Here is a 14301-nt window from a genome sequence, read left to right as displayed (position 1 = left end):
GAGAGGCATGTGTGTGTGTGGCTGTGGAGGTCCTATGGGGGTGATGTGTGGCCCTTTAATGTCACAGGGCCAGTGGCTGGGTGATATGACTGGGTGCTGGAGCTCTGACACAGGGGCAGAGAGGCATGTGTGTGTGGCTGTGGAGGTCCTGTGGAGGTGCTGTGTGGCCCTTTAATATCACAGGGGGAGAAGCTGGGCCATTAGCCTGGCTCCTGGAGCTCTGATACAGGGGAGAGAGGCATGTGTGTGTGGCTGTGGAGGTGCTGTGTGGCCCTTTAATGTCACAGGGCCAGTGGCTGGGTGATATGCCTGGCTCCTGGAGCTCTGATACAGGGGAGAGAGGCATGTGTGTGTGTGGCTGTGGAGGTCCTGTGGAGGTGCTGTGTGGGCCTTTAATATCACAGGGGGAGAAGCTGGGCCATGAGCCTGGCCCCTGGAGCTCTGATACAGGGGAGAGAAGCATGTGTGTGTGGCTGTGGAGGTCCTGTGGAGGTGCTGTGTGGCCCTTTAATGTCACAGGGCCAGTGGCTGGGTGATATGCCTGGGTGCTGGAGCTCTGACACAGGGCCAGAGAGGCATGTGTGTGTGGCTGTGGAGGTCCTGTGGAGGTGCTGTGTGGGCCTTTAATATCACAGGGGGAGAAGCTGGGCCATGAGCCTGGCTCCTGGAGCTCTGATACAGGGGAGAGAGGCATGGGTGTGTGGCTGTGGAGGTCCTGTGGAGGTGCTGTGTGGCCCTTTAATATCACAGGGGGAGAAGCTGGGCCATGAGCCTGGGTGCTGGAGCTCTGATACAGGGGAGAGAGGCATGTGTGTGTGGCTGTGGAGGTCCTATGGGGGTGATGTGTGGCCCTTTAATGTCACAGGGCCAGTGGCTGGGTGATATGCCTGGGTGCTGGAGCTCTGACACAGGGGGATAGAGGCATGGATGTGTGGCTGTGGAGGTCCTGTGGAGGTGCTGTGTGGGCCTTTAATATCACAGGGGGAGAAGCTGGGCCATTAGCCTGGCTCCTGGAGCTCTGATACAGGGGAGAGAGGCATGGATGTGTGGCTGTGGAGGTGCTGTGTGGGCCTTTAATATCACAGGGCCAGTGGCTGGGTGATATGCCTGGGTGCTGGAGCTCTGACACAGGGGGAGAGAGGCATGGGTGTGTGGCTGTGGAGGTCCTGTGGAGGTGCTGTGTGGGCCTTTAATATCACAGGGGGAGAAGCTGGGCCATGAGCCTGGCCCCTGGAACTCTGATACAGGGGAGAGAAGCATGTGTGTGTGGCTGTGGAGGTCCTGTGGAGGTGCTGTGTGGCCCTTTAATATCACAGGGCCAGTGGCTGGGTGATATGCCTGGCTCCTGGAGCTCTGACACAGGGGGAGAGAGGCATGGATGTGTGGCTGTGGAGGTCCTGTGGAGGTGCTGTGTGGGCCTTTAATATCACAGGGGGAGAAGCTGGGCCATGAGCCTGGCCCCTGGAGCTCTGATACAGGGGAGAGAAGCATGTGTGTGTGGCTGTGGAGGTCCTGTGGAGGTGCTGTGTGGCCCTTTAATGTCACAGGGCCAGTGGCTGGGTGATATGCCTGGGTGCTGGAGCTCTGACACAGGGGGAGAGAGGCATGGATGTGTGGCTGTGGAGGTGCTGTGTGGGCCTTTAATATCACAGGGCCAGTGGCTGGGTGATATGCCTGGGTGCTGGAGCTCTGACACAGGGCCAGAGAGGCATGTGTGTGTGGCTGTGGAGGTCCTGTGGAGGTGCTGTGTGGGCCTTTAATATCACAGGGGGAGAAGCTGGGCCATGAGCCTGGCTCCTGGAGCTCTGATACAGGGGAGAGAGGCATGTGTGTGTGGCTGTGGAGGTCCTGTGGAGGTGCTGTGTGGCCCTTTAATATCACAGGGGGAGAAGCTGGGCCATGAGCCTGGCTCCTGGAGCTCTGATACAGGGGAGAGAGGCATGTGTGTGTGGCTGTGGAGGTCCTATGGGGGTGATGTGTGGCCCTTTAATGTCACAGGGCCAGTGGCTGGGTGATATGCCTGGGTGCTGGAGCTCTGATACAGGGGAGAGAGGCATGTGTGTGTGGCTGTGGAGGTCCTGTGGAGGTGCTGTGTGGGCCTTTAATATCACAGGGGGAGAAGCTGGGCCATGAGCCTGGCCCCTGGAGCTCTGATACAGGGGAGAGAAGCATGTGTGTGTGGCTGTGGAGGTCCTGTGGAGGTGCTGTGTGGCCCTTTAATGTCACAGGGCCAGTGGCTGGGTGATATGCCTGGGTGCTGGAGCTCTGACACAGGGGGAGAGAGGCATGGATGTGTGGCTGTGGAGGTGCTGTGTGGGCCTTTAATATCACAGGGGGAGAAGCTGGGCCATGAGCCTGGCCCCTGGAGCTCTGATACAGGGGAGAGAAGCATGTGTGTGTGGCTGTGGAGGTCCTGTGGAGGTGCTGTGTGGCCCTTTAATGTCACAGGGCCAGTGGCTGGGTGATATGCCTGGGTGCTGGAGCTCTGACACAGGGGGAGAGAGGCATGGATGTGTGGCTGTGGAGGTGCTGTGTGGGCCTTTAATATCACAGGGCCAGTGGCTGGGTGATATGCCTGGGTGCTGGAGCTCTGACACAGGGCCAGAGAGGCATGTGTGTGTGGCTTTGGAGGTCCTGTGGAGGTGCTGTGTGGGCCTTTAATATCACAGGGGGAGAAGCTGGGCCATGAGCCTGGCTCCTGGAGCTCTGATACAGGGGAGAGAGGCATGTGTGTGTGGCTGTGGAGGTCCTGTGGAGGTGCTGTGTGGCCCTTTAATATCACAGGGGGAGAAGCTGGGCCATGAGCCTGGCTCCTGGAGCTCTGATACAGGGGAGAGAGGCATGTGTGTGTGGCTGTGGAGGTCCTATGGGGGTGATGTGTGGCCCTTTAATGTCACAGGGCCAGTGGCTGGGTGATATGCCTGGGTGCTGGAGCTCTGACACAGGGGCAGAGAGGCATGTGTGTGTGGCTGTGGAGGTCCTGTGGAGGTGCTGTGTGGCCCTTTAATATCACAGGGGGAGAAGCTGGGCCATTAGCCTGGCTCCTGGAGCTCTGATACAGGGGAGAGAGGCATGTGTGTGTGTGGCTGTGGAGGTCCTGTGGAGGTGCTGTGTGGGCCTTTAATATCACAGGGGGAGAAGCTGGGCCATGAGCCTGGCCCCTGGAGCTCTGATACAGGGGAGAGAAGCATGTGTGTGTGGCTGTGGAGGTCCTGTGGAGGTGCTGTGTGGCCCTTTAATGTCACAGGGCCAGTGGCTGGGTGATATGCCTGGGTGCTGGAGCTCTGACACAGGGCCAGAGAGGCATGTGTGTGTGGCTGTGGAGGTCCTGTGGAGGTGCTGTGTGGGCCTTTAATATCACAGGGGGAGAAGCTGGGCCATGAGCCTGGCTCCTGGAGCTCTGATACAGGGGAGAGAGGCATGTGTGTGTGGCTGTGGAGGTCCTATGGGGGTGATGTGTGGCCCTTTAATGTCACAGGGCCAGTGGCTGGGTGATATGCCTGGGTGCTGGAGCTCTGACACAGGGGGATAGAGGCATGGATGTGTGGCTGTGGAGGTCCTGTGGAGGTGCTGTGTGGGCCTTTAATATCACAGGGGGAGAAGCTGGGCCATGAGCCTGGCCCCTGGAGCTCTGATACAGGGGAGAGAGGCATGTGTGTGTGGCTGTGGAGGTCCTGTGGAGGTGCTGTGTGGGCCTTTAATATCACAGGGGGAGAAGCTGGGCCATTAGCCTGGCTCCTGGAGCTCTGATACAGGGGAGAGAGGCATGGATGTGTGGCTGTGGAGGTGCTGTGTGGGCCTTTAATATCACAGGGCCAGTGGCTGGGTGATATGCCTGGCTCCTGGAGCTCTGACACAGGGGGAGAGAGGCATGGATGTGTGGCTGTGGAGGTCCTGTGGAGGTGCTGTGTGGGCCTTTAATATCACAGGGGGAGAAGCTGGGCCATGAGCCTGGCCCCTGGAGCTCTGATACAGGGGAGAGAAGCATGTGTGTGTGGCTGTGGAGGTCCTGTGGAGGTGCTGTGTGGCCCTTTAATGTCACAGGGCCAGTGGCTGGGTGATATGCCTGGGTGCTGGAGCTCTGACACAGGGGGAGAGAGGCATGGATGTGTGGCTGTGGAGGTGCTGTGTGGGCCTTTAATATCACAGGGCCAGTGGCTGGGTGATATGCCTGGGTGCTGGAGCTCTGACACAGGGCCAGAGAGGCATGTGTGTGTGGCTTTGGAGGTCCTGTGGAGGTGCTGTGTGGGCCTTTAATATCACAGGGGGAGAAGCTGGGCCATGAGCCTGGCTCCTGGAGCTCTGATACAGGGGAGAGAGGCATGTGTGTGTGGCTGTGGAGGTCCTATGGGGGTGATGTGTGGCCCTTTAATGTCACAGGGCCAGTGGCTGGGTGATATGCCTGGGTGCTGGAGCTCTGATACAGGGGAGAGAGGCATGTGTGTGTGGCTGTGGAGGTCCTGTGGAGGTGCTGTGTGGCCCTTTAATATCACAGGGGGAGAAGCTGGGCCATGAGCCTGGCCCCTGGAGCTCTGATACAGGGGAGAGAGGCATGTGTGTGTGGCTGTGGAGGTCCTATGGGGGTGATGTGTGGCCCTTTAATGTCACAGGGCCAGTGGCTGGGTGATATGCCTGGGTGCTGGAGCTCTGACACAGGGGCAGAGAGGCATGTGTGTGTGGCTGTGGAGGTCCTGTGGAGGTGCTGTGTGGCCCTTTAATATCACAGGGGGAGAAGCTGGGCCATTAGCCTGGCTCCTGGAGCTCTGATACAGGGGAGAGAGGCATGTGTGTGTGGCTGTGGAGGTGCTGTGTGGCCCTTTAATGTCACAGGGCCAGTGGCTGGGTGATATGCCTGGCTCCTGGAGCTCTGATACAGGGGAGAGAGGCATGTGTGTGTGTGGCTGTGGAGGTCCTGTGGAGGTGCTGTGTGGGCCTTTAATATCACAGGGGGAGAAGCTGGGCCATGAGCCTGGCCCCTGGAGCTCTGATACAGGGGAGAGAAGCATGTGTGTGTGGCTGTGGAGGTCCTGTGGAGGTGCTGTGTGGCCCTTTAATGTCACAGGGCCAGTGGCTGGGTGATATGCCTGGGTGCTGGAGCTCTGACACAGGGCCAGAGAGGCATGTGTGTGTGGCTGTGGAGGTCCTGTGGAGGTGCTGTGTGGGCCTTTAATATCACAGGGGGAGAAGCTGGGCCATGAGCCTGGCTCCTGGAGCTCTGATACAGGGGAGAGAGGCATGGGTGTGTGGCTGTGGAGGTCCTGTGGAGGTGCTGTGTGGCCCTTTAATATCACAGGGGGAGAAGCTGGGCCATGAGCCTGGGTGCTGGAGCTCTGATACAGGGGAGAGAGGCATGTGTGTGTGGCTGTGGAGGTCCTATGGGGGTGATGTGTGGCCCTTTAATGTCACAGGGCCAGTGGCTGGGTGATATGCCTGGGTGCTGGAGCTCTGACACAGGGGGATAGAGGCATGGATGTGTGGCTGTGGAGGTCCTGTGGAGGTGCTGTGTGGGCCTTTAATATCACAGGGGGAGAAGCTGGGCCATTAGCCTGGCTCCTGGAGCTCTGATACAGGGGAGAGAGGCATGGATGTGTGGCTGTGGAGGTGCTGTGTGGGCCTTTAATATCACAGGGCCAGTGGCTGGGTGATATGCCTGGGTGCTGGAGCTCTGACACAGGGGGAGAGAGGCATGGGTGTGTGGCTGTGGAGGTCCTGTGGAGGTGCTGTGTGGGCCTTTAATATCACAGGGGGAGAAGCTGGGCCATGAGCCTGGCCCCTGGAGCTCTGATACAGGGGAGAGAAGCATGTGTGTGTGGCTGTGGAGGTCCTGTGGAGGTGCTGTGTGGCCCTTTAATATCACAGGGCCAGTGGCTGGGTGATATGCCTGGCTCCTGGAGCTCTGACACAGGGGGAGAGAGGCATGGATGTGTGGCTGTGGAGGTCCTGTGGAGGTGCTGTGTGGGCCTTTAATATCACAGGGGGAGAAGCTGGGCCATGAGCCTGGCCCCTGGAGCTCTGATACAGGGGAGAGAAGCATGTGTGTGTGGCTGTGGAGGTCCTGTGGAGGTGCTGTGTGGCCCTTTAATGTCACAGGGCCAGTGGCTGGGTGATATGCCTGGGTGCTGGAGCTCTGACACAGGGGGAGAGAGGCATGGATGTGTGGCTGTGGAGGTGCTGTGTGGGCCTTTAATATCACAGGGCCAGTGGCTGGGTGATATGCCTGGGTGCTGGAGCTCTGACACAGGGCCAGAGAGGCATGTGTGTGTGGCTGTGGAGGTCCTGTGGAGGTGCTGTGTGGGCCTTTAATATCACAGGGGGAGAAGCTGGGCCATGAGCCTGGCTCCTGGAGCTCTGATACAGGGGAGAGAGGCATGTGTGTGTGGCTGTGGAGGTCCTGTGGAGGTGCTGTGTGGCCCTTTAATATCACAGGGGGAGAAGCTGGGCCATGAGCCTGGCTCCTGGAGCTCTGATACAGGGGAGAGAGGCATGTGTGTGTGGCTGTGGAGGTCCTATGGGGGTGATGTGTGGCCCTTTAATGTCACAGGGCCAGTGGCTGGGTGATATGCCTGGGTGCTGGAGCTCTGATACAGGGGAGAGAGGCATGTGTGTGTGGCTGTGGAGGTCCTGTGGAGGTGCTGTGTGGCCCTTTAATATCACAGGGGGAGAAGCTGGGCCATGAGCCTGGCTCCTGGAGCTCTGATACAGGGGAGAGAGGCATGTGTGTGTGGCTGTGGAGGTCCTATGGGGGTGATGTGTGGCCCTTTAATGTCACAGGGCCAGTGGCTGGGTGATATGCCTGGGTGCTGGAGCTCTGACACAGGGGCAGAGAGGCATGTGTGTGTGGCTGTGGAGGTCCTGTGGAGGTGCTGTGTGGCCCTTTAATATCACAGGGGGAGAAGCTGGGCCATTAGCCTGGCTCCTGGAGCTCTGATACAGGGGAGAGAGGCATGTGTGTGTGTGGCTGTGGAGGTCCTGTGGAGGTGCTGTGTGGGCCTTTAATATCACAGGGGGAGAAGCTGGGCCATTAGCCTGGCTCCTGGAGCTCTGATACAGGGGAGAGAGGCATGGATGTGTGGCTGTGGAGGTGCTGTGTGGGCCTTTAATATCACAGGGCCAGTGGCTGGGTGATATGCCTGGCTCCTGGAGCTCTGACACAGGGGGAGAGAGGCATGGATGTGTGGCTGTGGAGGTCCTGTGGAGGTGCTGTGTGGGCCTTTAATATCACAGGGGGAGAAGCTGGGCCATGAGCCTGGCCCCTGGAGCTCTGATACAGGGGAGAGAAGCATGTGTGTGTGGCTGTGGAGGTCCTGTGGAGGTGCTGTGTGGCCCTTTAATGTCACAGGGCCAGTGGCTGGGTGATATGCCTGGGTGCTGGAGCTCTGACACAGGGGGAGAGAGGCATGGATGTGTGGCTGTGGAGGTGCTGTGTGGGCCTTTAATATCACAGGGCCAGTGGCTGGGTGATATGCCTGGGTGCTGGAGCTCTGACACAGGGCCAGAGAGGCATGTGTGTGTGGCTTTGGAGGTCCTGTGGAGGTGCTGTGTGGGCCTTTAATATCACAGGGGGAGAAGCTGGGCCATGAGCCTGGCTCCTGGAGCTCTGATACAGGGGAGAGAGGCATGTGTGTGTGGCTGTGGAGGTCCTATGGGGGTGATGTGTGGCCCTTTAATGTCACAGGGCCAGTGGCTGGGTGATATGCCTGGGTGCTGGAGCTCTGATACAGGGGAGAGAGGCATGTGTGTGTGGCTGTGGAGGTCCTGTGGAGGTGCTGTGTGGCCCTTTAATATCACAGGGGGAGAAGCTGGGCCATGAGCCTGGCCCCTGGAGCTCTGATACAGGGGAGAGAGGCATGTGTGTGTGGCTGTGGAGGTCCTATGGGGGTGATGTGTGGCCCTTTAATGTCACAGGGCCAGTGGCTGGGTGATATGCCTGGGTGCTGGAGCTCTGACACAGGGGCAGAGAGGCATGTGTGTGTGGCTGTGGAGGTCCTGTGGAGGTGCTGTGTGGCCCTTTAATATCACAGGGGGAGAAGCTGGGCCATTAGCCTGGCTCCTGGAGCTCTGATACAGGGGAGAGAGGCATGTGTGTGTGGCTGTGGAGGTGCTGTGTGGCCCTTTAATGTCACAGGGCCAGTGGCTGGGTGATATGCCTGGCTCCTGGAGCTCTGATACAGGGGAGAGAGGCATGTGTGTGTGTGGCTGTGGAGGTCCTGTGGAGGTGCTGTGTGGGCCTTTAATATCACAGGGGGAGAAGCTGGGCCATGAGCCTGGCCCCTGGAGCTCTGATACAGGGGAGAGAAGCATGTGTGTGTGGCTGTGGAGGTCCTGTGGAGGTGCTGTGTGGCCCTTTAATGTCACAGGGCCAGTGGCTGGGTGATATGCCTGGGTGCTGGAGCTCTGACACAGGGCCAGAGAGGCATGTGTGTGTGGCTGTGGAGGTCCTGTGGAGGTGCTGTGTGGGCCTTTAATATCACAGGGGGAGAAGCTGGGCCATGAGCCTGGCTCCTGGAGCTCTGATACAGGGGAGAGAGGCATGGGTGTGTGGCTGTGGAGGTCCTGTGGAGGTGCTGTGTGGCCCTTTAATATCACAGGGGGAGAAGCTGGGCCATGAGCCTGGGTGCTGGAGCTCTGATACAGGGGAGAGAGGCATGTGTGTGTGGCTGTGGAGGTCCTATGGGGGTGATGTGTGGCCCTTTAATGTCACAGGGCCAGTGGCTGGGTGATATGCCTGGGTGCTGGAGCTCTGACACAGGGGGAGAGAGGCATGGGTGTGTGGCTGTGGAGGTCCTGTGGAGGTGCTGTGTGGGCCTTTAATATCACAGGGGGAGAAGCTGGGCCATGAGCCTGGCCCCTGGAGCTCTGATACAGGGGAGAGAAGCATGTGTGTGTGGCTGTGGAGGTCCTGTGGAGGTGCTGTGTGGGCCTTTAATATCACAGGGGGAGAAGCTGGGCCATTAGCCTGGCTCCTGGAGCTCTGATACAGGGGAGAGAGGCATGGATGTGTGGCTGTGGAGGTGCTGTGTGGGCCTTTAATATCACAGGGCCAGTGGCTGGGTGATATGCCTGGGTGCTGGAGCTCTGACACAGGGGGAGAGAGGCATGGGTGTGTGGCTGTGGAGGTCCTGTGGAGGTGCTGTGTGGGCCTTTAATATCACAGGGGGAGAAGCTGGGCCATGAGCCTGGCCCCTGGAGCTCTGATACAGGGGAGAGAAGCATGTGTGTGTGGCTGTGGAGGTCCTGTGGAGGTGCTGTGTGGCCCTTTAATATCACAGGGCCAGTGGCTGGGTGATATGCCTGGCTCCTGGAGCTCTGACACAGGGGGAGAGAGGCATGGATGTGTGGCTGTGGAGGTCCTGTGGAGGTGCTGTGTGGGCCTTTAATATCACAGGGGGAGAAGCTGGGCCATGAGCCTGGCCCCTGGAGCTCTGATACAGGGGAGAGAAGCATGTGTGTGTGGCTGTGGAGGTCCTGTGGAGGTGCTGTGTGGCCCTTTAATGTCACAGGGCCAGTGGCTGGGTGATATGCCTGGGTGCTGGAGCTCTGACACAGGGGGAGAGAGGCATGGATGTGTGGCTGTGGAGGTGCTGTGTGGGCCTTTAATATCACAGGGCCAGTGGCTGGGTGATATGCCTGGGTGCTGGAGCTCTGACACAGGGCCAGAGAGGCATGTGTGTGTGGCTGTGGAGGTCCTGTGGAGGTGCTGTGTGGGCCTTTAATATCACAGGGGGAGAAGCTGGGCCATGAGCCTGGCTCCTGGAGCTCTGATACAGGGGAGAGAGGCATGTGTGTGTGGCTGTGGAGGTCCTGTGGAGGTGCTGTGTGGCCCTTTAATATCACAGGGGGAGAAGCTGGGCCATGAGCCTGGCTCCTGGAGCTCTGATACAGGGGAGAGAGGCATGTGTGTGTGGCTGTGGAGGTCCTATGGGGGTGATGTGTGGCCCTTTAATGTCACAGGGCCAGTGGCTGGGTGATATGCCTGGGTGCTGGAGCTCTGATACAGGGGAGAGAGGCATGTGTGTGTGGCTGTGGAGGTCCTGTGGAGGTGCTGTGTGGGCCTTTAATATCACAGGGGGAGAAGCTGGGCCATGAGCCTGGCCCCTGGAGCTCTGATACAGGGGAGAGAAGCATGTGTGTGTGGCTGTGGAGGTCCTGTGGAGGTGCTGTGTGGCCCTTTAATGTCACAGGGCCAGTGGCTGGGTGATATGCCTGGGTGCTGGAGCTCTGACACAGGGGGAGAGAGGCATGGATGTGTGGCTGTGGAGGTGCTGTGTGGGCCTTTAATATCACAGGGCCAGTGGCTGGGTGATATGCCTGGGTGCTGGAGCTCTGACACAGGGCCAGAGAGGCATGTGTGTGTGGCTGTGGAGGTCCTGTGGAGGTGCTGTGTGGGCCTTTAATATCACAGGGGGAGAAGCTGGGCCATGAGCCTGGCTCCTGGAGCTCTGATACAGGGGAGAGAGGCATGTGTGTGTGGCTGTGGAGGTCCTGTGGAGGTGCTGTGTGGCCCTTTAATATCACAGGGGGAGAAGCTGGGCCATGAGCCTGGCTCCTGGAGCTCTGATACAGGGGAGAGAGGCATGTGTGTGTGGCTGTGGAGGTCCTATGGGGGTGATGTGTGGCCCTTTAATGTCACAGGGCCAGTGGCTGGGTGATATGCCTGGGTGCTGGAGCTCTGATACAGGGGAGAGAGGCATGTGTGTGTGGCTGTGGAGGTCCTGTGGAGGTGCTGTGTGGCCCTTTAATATCACAGGGGGAGAAGCTGGGCCATGAGCCTGGCCCCTGGAGCTCTGATACAGGGGAGAGAGGCATGTGTGTGTGGCTGTGGAGGTCCTATGGGGGTGATGTGTGGCCCTTTAATGTCACAGGGCCAGTGGCTGGGTGATATGCCTGGCTCCTGGAGCTCTGATACAGGGGAGAGAGGCATGTGTGTGTGTGGCTGTGGAGGTCCTGTGGAGGTGCTGTGTGGGCCTTTAATATCACAGGGGGAGAAGCTGGGCCATGAGCCTGGCCCCTGGAGCTCTGATACAGGGGAGAGAAGCATGTGTGTGTGGCTGTGGAGGTCCTGTGGAGGTGCTGTGTGGCCCTTTAATGTCACAGGGCCAGTGGCTGGGTGATATGCCTGGGTGCTGGAGCTCTGACACAGGGCCAGAGAGGCATGTGTGTGTGGCTGTGGAGGTCCTGTGGAGGTGCTGTGTGGGCCTTTAATATCACAGGGGGAGAAGCTGGGCCATGAGCCTGGCTCCTGGAGCTCTGATACAGGGGAGAGAGGCATGGGTGTGTGGCTGTGGAGGTCCTGTGGAGGTGCTGTGTGGCCCTTTAATATCACAGGGGGAGAAGCTGGGCCATGAGCCTGGGTGCTGGAGCTCTGATACAGGGGAGAGAGGCATGTGTGTGTGGCTGTGGAGGTCCTATGGGGGTGATGTGTGGCCCTTTAATGTCACAGGGCCAGTGGCTGGGTGATATGCCTGGGTGCTGGAGCTCTGACACAGGGGGATAGAGGCATGGATGTGTGGCTGTGGAGGTCCTGTGGAGGTGCTGTGTGGGCCTTTAATATCACAGGGGGAGAAGCTGGGCCATGAGCCTGGCCCCTGGAGCTCTGATACAGGGGAGAGAGGCATGTGTGTGTGGCTGTGGAGGTCCTGTGGAGGTGCTGTGTGGGCCTTTAATATCACAGGGGGAGAAGCTGGGCCATTAGCCTGGCTCCTGGAGCTCTGATACAGGGGAGAGAGGCATGGATGTGTGGCTGTGGAGGTGCTGTGTGGGCCTTTAATATCACAGGGCCAGTGGCTGGGTGATATGCCTGGCTCCTGGAGCTCTGACACAGGGGGAGAGAGGCATGGATGTGTGGCTGTGGAGGTCCTGTGGAGGTGCTGTGTGGGCCTTTAATATCACAGGGGGAGAAGCTGGGCCATGAGCCTGGCCCCTGGAGCTCTGATACAGGGGAGAGAGGCATGTGTGTGTGGCTGTGGAGGTGCTGTGTGGGCCTTTAATATCACAGGGCCAGTGGCTGGGTGATATGCCTGGGTGCTGGAGCTCTGACACAGGGCCAGAGAGGCATGTGTGTGTGGCTGTGGAGGTCCTGTGGAGGTGCTGTGTGGGCCTTTAATATCACAGGGGGAGAAGCTGGGCCATGAGCCTGGCCCCTGGAGCTCTGATACAGGGGAGAGAGGCATGTGTGTGTGTGGCTGTGGAGGTCCTGTGTGGCCCTTTAATGTCACAGGGCCAGTGGCTGGGTGATATGCCTGGGTGCTGGAGCTCTGACACAGGGGCAGAGAGGCATGTGTGTGTGGCTGTGGAGGTCCTGTGGAGGTGCTGTGTGGGCCTTTAATATCACAGGGGGAGAAGCTGGGCCGTGAGCCTGGCCCCTGGAGCTCTGATACAGGGGAGAGAGGCATGTGTGTGTGTGGCTGTGGAGGTCCTGTGGAGGTGCTGTGTGGGCCTTTAATATCACAGGGGGAGAAGCTGGGCCATGAGCCTGGCCCCTGGAGCTCTGATACAGGGGAGAGAAGCATGTGTGTGTGGCTGTGGAGGTCCTGTGGAGGTGCTGTGTGGCCCTTTAATATCACAGGGCCAGTGGCTGGGTGATATGCCTGGCTCCTGGAGCTCTGACACAGGGGGAGAGAGGCATGGATGTGTGGCTGTGGAGGTCCTGTGGAGGTGCTGTGTGGGCCTTTAATATCACAGGGGGAGAAGCTGGGCCATGAGCCTGGCTCCTGGAGCTCTGATACAGGGGAGAGAGGCATGTGTGTGTGGCTGTGGAGGTCCTGTGGAGGTGCTGTGTGGGCCTTTAATATCACAGGGGGAGAAGCTGGGCCATGAGCCTGGCCCCTGGAGCTCTGATACAGGGGAGAGAGGCATGTGTGTGTGGCTGTGGAGGTCCTGTGGAGGTGCTGTGTGGCCCTTTAATATCACAGGGCCAGTGGCTGGGTGATATGCCTGGGTGCTGGAGCTCTGACACAGGGGGAGAGAGGCATGGGTGTGTGGCTGTGGAGGTCCTGTGGAGGTGCTGTGTGGGCCTTTAATATCACAGGGGGAGAAGCTGGGCCATGAGCCTGGCCCCTGGAGCTCTGATACAGGGGAGAGAGGCATGTGTGTGTGGCTGTGGAGGTCCTGTGGAGGTGCTGTGTGGCCCTTTAATATCACAGGGCCAGTGGCTGGGTGATATGCCTGGGTGCTGGAGCTCTGACACAGGGGGAGAGAGGCATGGGTGTGTGGCTGTGGAGGTCCTGTGGAGGTGCTGTGTGGGCCTTTAATATCACAGGGGGAGAAGCTGGGCCATGAGCCTGGCCCCTGGAGCTCTGATACAGGGGAGAGAAGCATGTGTGTGTGGCTGTGGAGGTCCTGTGGAGGTGCTGTGTGGCCCTTTAATATCACAGGGCCAGTGGCTGGGTGATATGCCTGGGTGCTGGAGCTCTGACACAGGGGGAGAGAGGCATGGATGTGTGGCTGTGGAGGTCCTGTGGAGGTGCTGTGTGGGCCTTTAATATCACAGGGGGAGAAGCTGGGCCATGAGCCTGGCTCCTGGAGCTCTGATACAGGGGAGAGAGGCATGTGTGTGTGGCTGTGGAGGTGCTGTGTGGCCCTTTAATGTCACAGGGCCAGTGGCTGGGTGATATGCCTGGGTGCTGGAGCTCTGACACAGGGGGAGAGAGGCATGGATGTGTGGCTGTGGAGGTCCTGTGGAGGTGCTGTGTGGGCCTTTAATATCACAGGGCCAGTGGCTGGGTGATCTGCCTGGGTGCTGGAGCTCTGACACAGGGGCAGAGAGGCATGTGTGTGTGTGTGGCTGTGGAGGTCCTGTGGAGGTGCTGTGTGGGCCTTTAATATCACAGGGGGAGAAGCTGGGCCATGAGCCTGGCCCCTGGAGCTCTGATACAGGGGGAGCATGGATGTGGCTTTGGAGAAGGCAAATATCTAGAGTCTCCGCTCCACTCCCCTCTTTACCTTCCTCGGTGTAAAACTTTGACCGCCAGTTTTTCAAAGTCTTACACCGAGGAAGGTAAAGAGGGGGACCGGTCGGCGAAACTAGAAGTTTCCCCTCTCTTACCTTCCTCGGTGTAAAACTTTGACCGCAAATTTTTCAAAGTGTTACACCGAGGAAGGTAAAGAGGGGGACCGGTCGGCGAAACTAGAAGTTTCCCCTCTCTTACCTTCCTCGGTGTAAAACTTTGACCGCAAATTTTTCAAAGTGTTACACCGAGGAAGGTAAAGAGGGGGACCGGTCGGCGAAACTAGAAGTTTCCCCTCTCTTACCTTCCTCGGTGTAAAACTTTGACCGCAAATTTTTCAAAGTGTTACACCGAG

This window comes from Trachinotus anak, unplaced genomic scaffold, assembly GCF_046630095.1.
Source record: "Trachinotus anak isolate AG129_WGS33_773 ecotype Australia unplaced genomic scaffold, CSIRO_AGI_Tana_v1 ptg000063l, whole genome shotgun sequence".
Taxonomy (NCBI): Eukaryota; Metazoa; Chordata; class Actinopteri; order Carangiformes; family Carangidae; genus Trachinotus; species Trachinotus anak.
The sequence above is the reverse complement of the archived record's forward strand: the minus strand, read 5'-3'. Positions refer to the sequence as shown.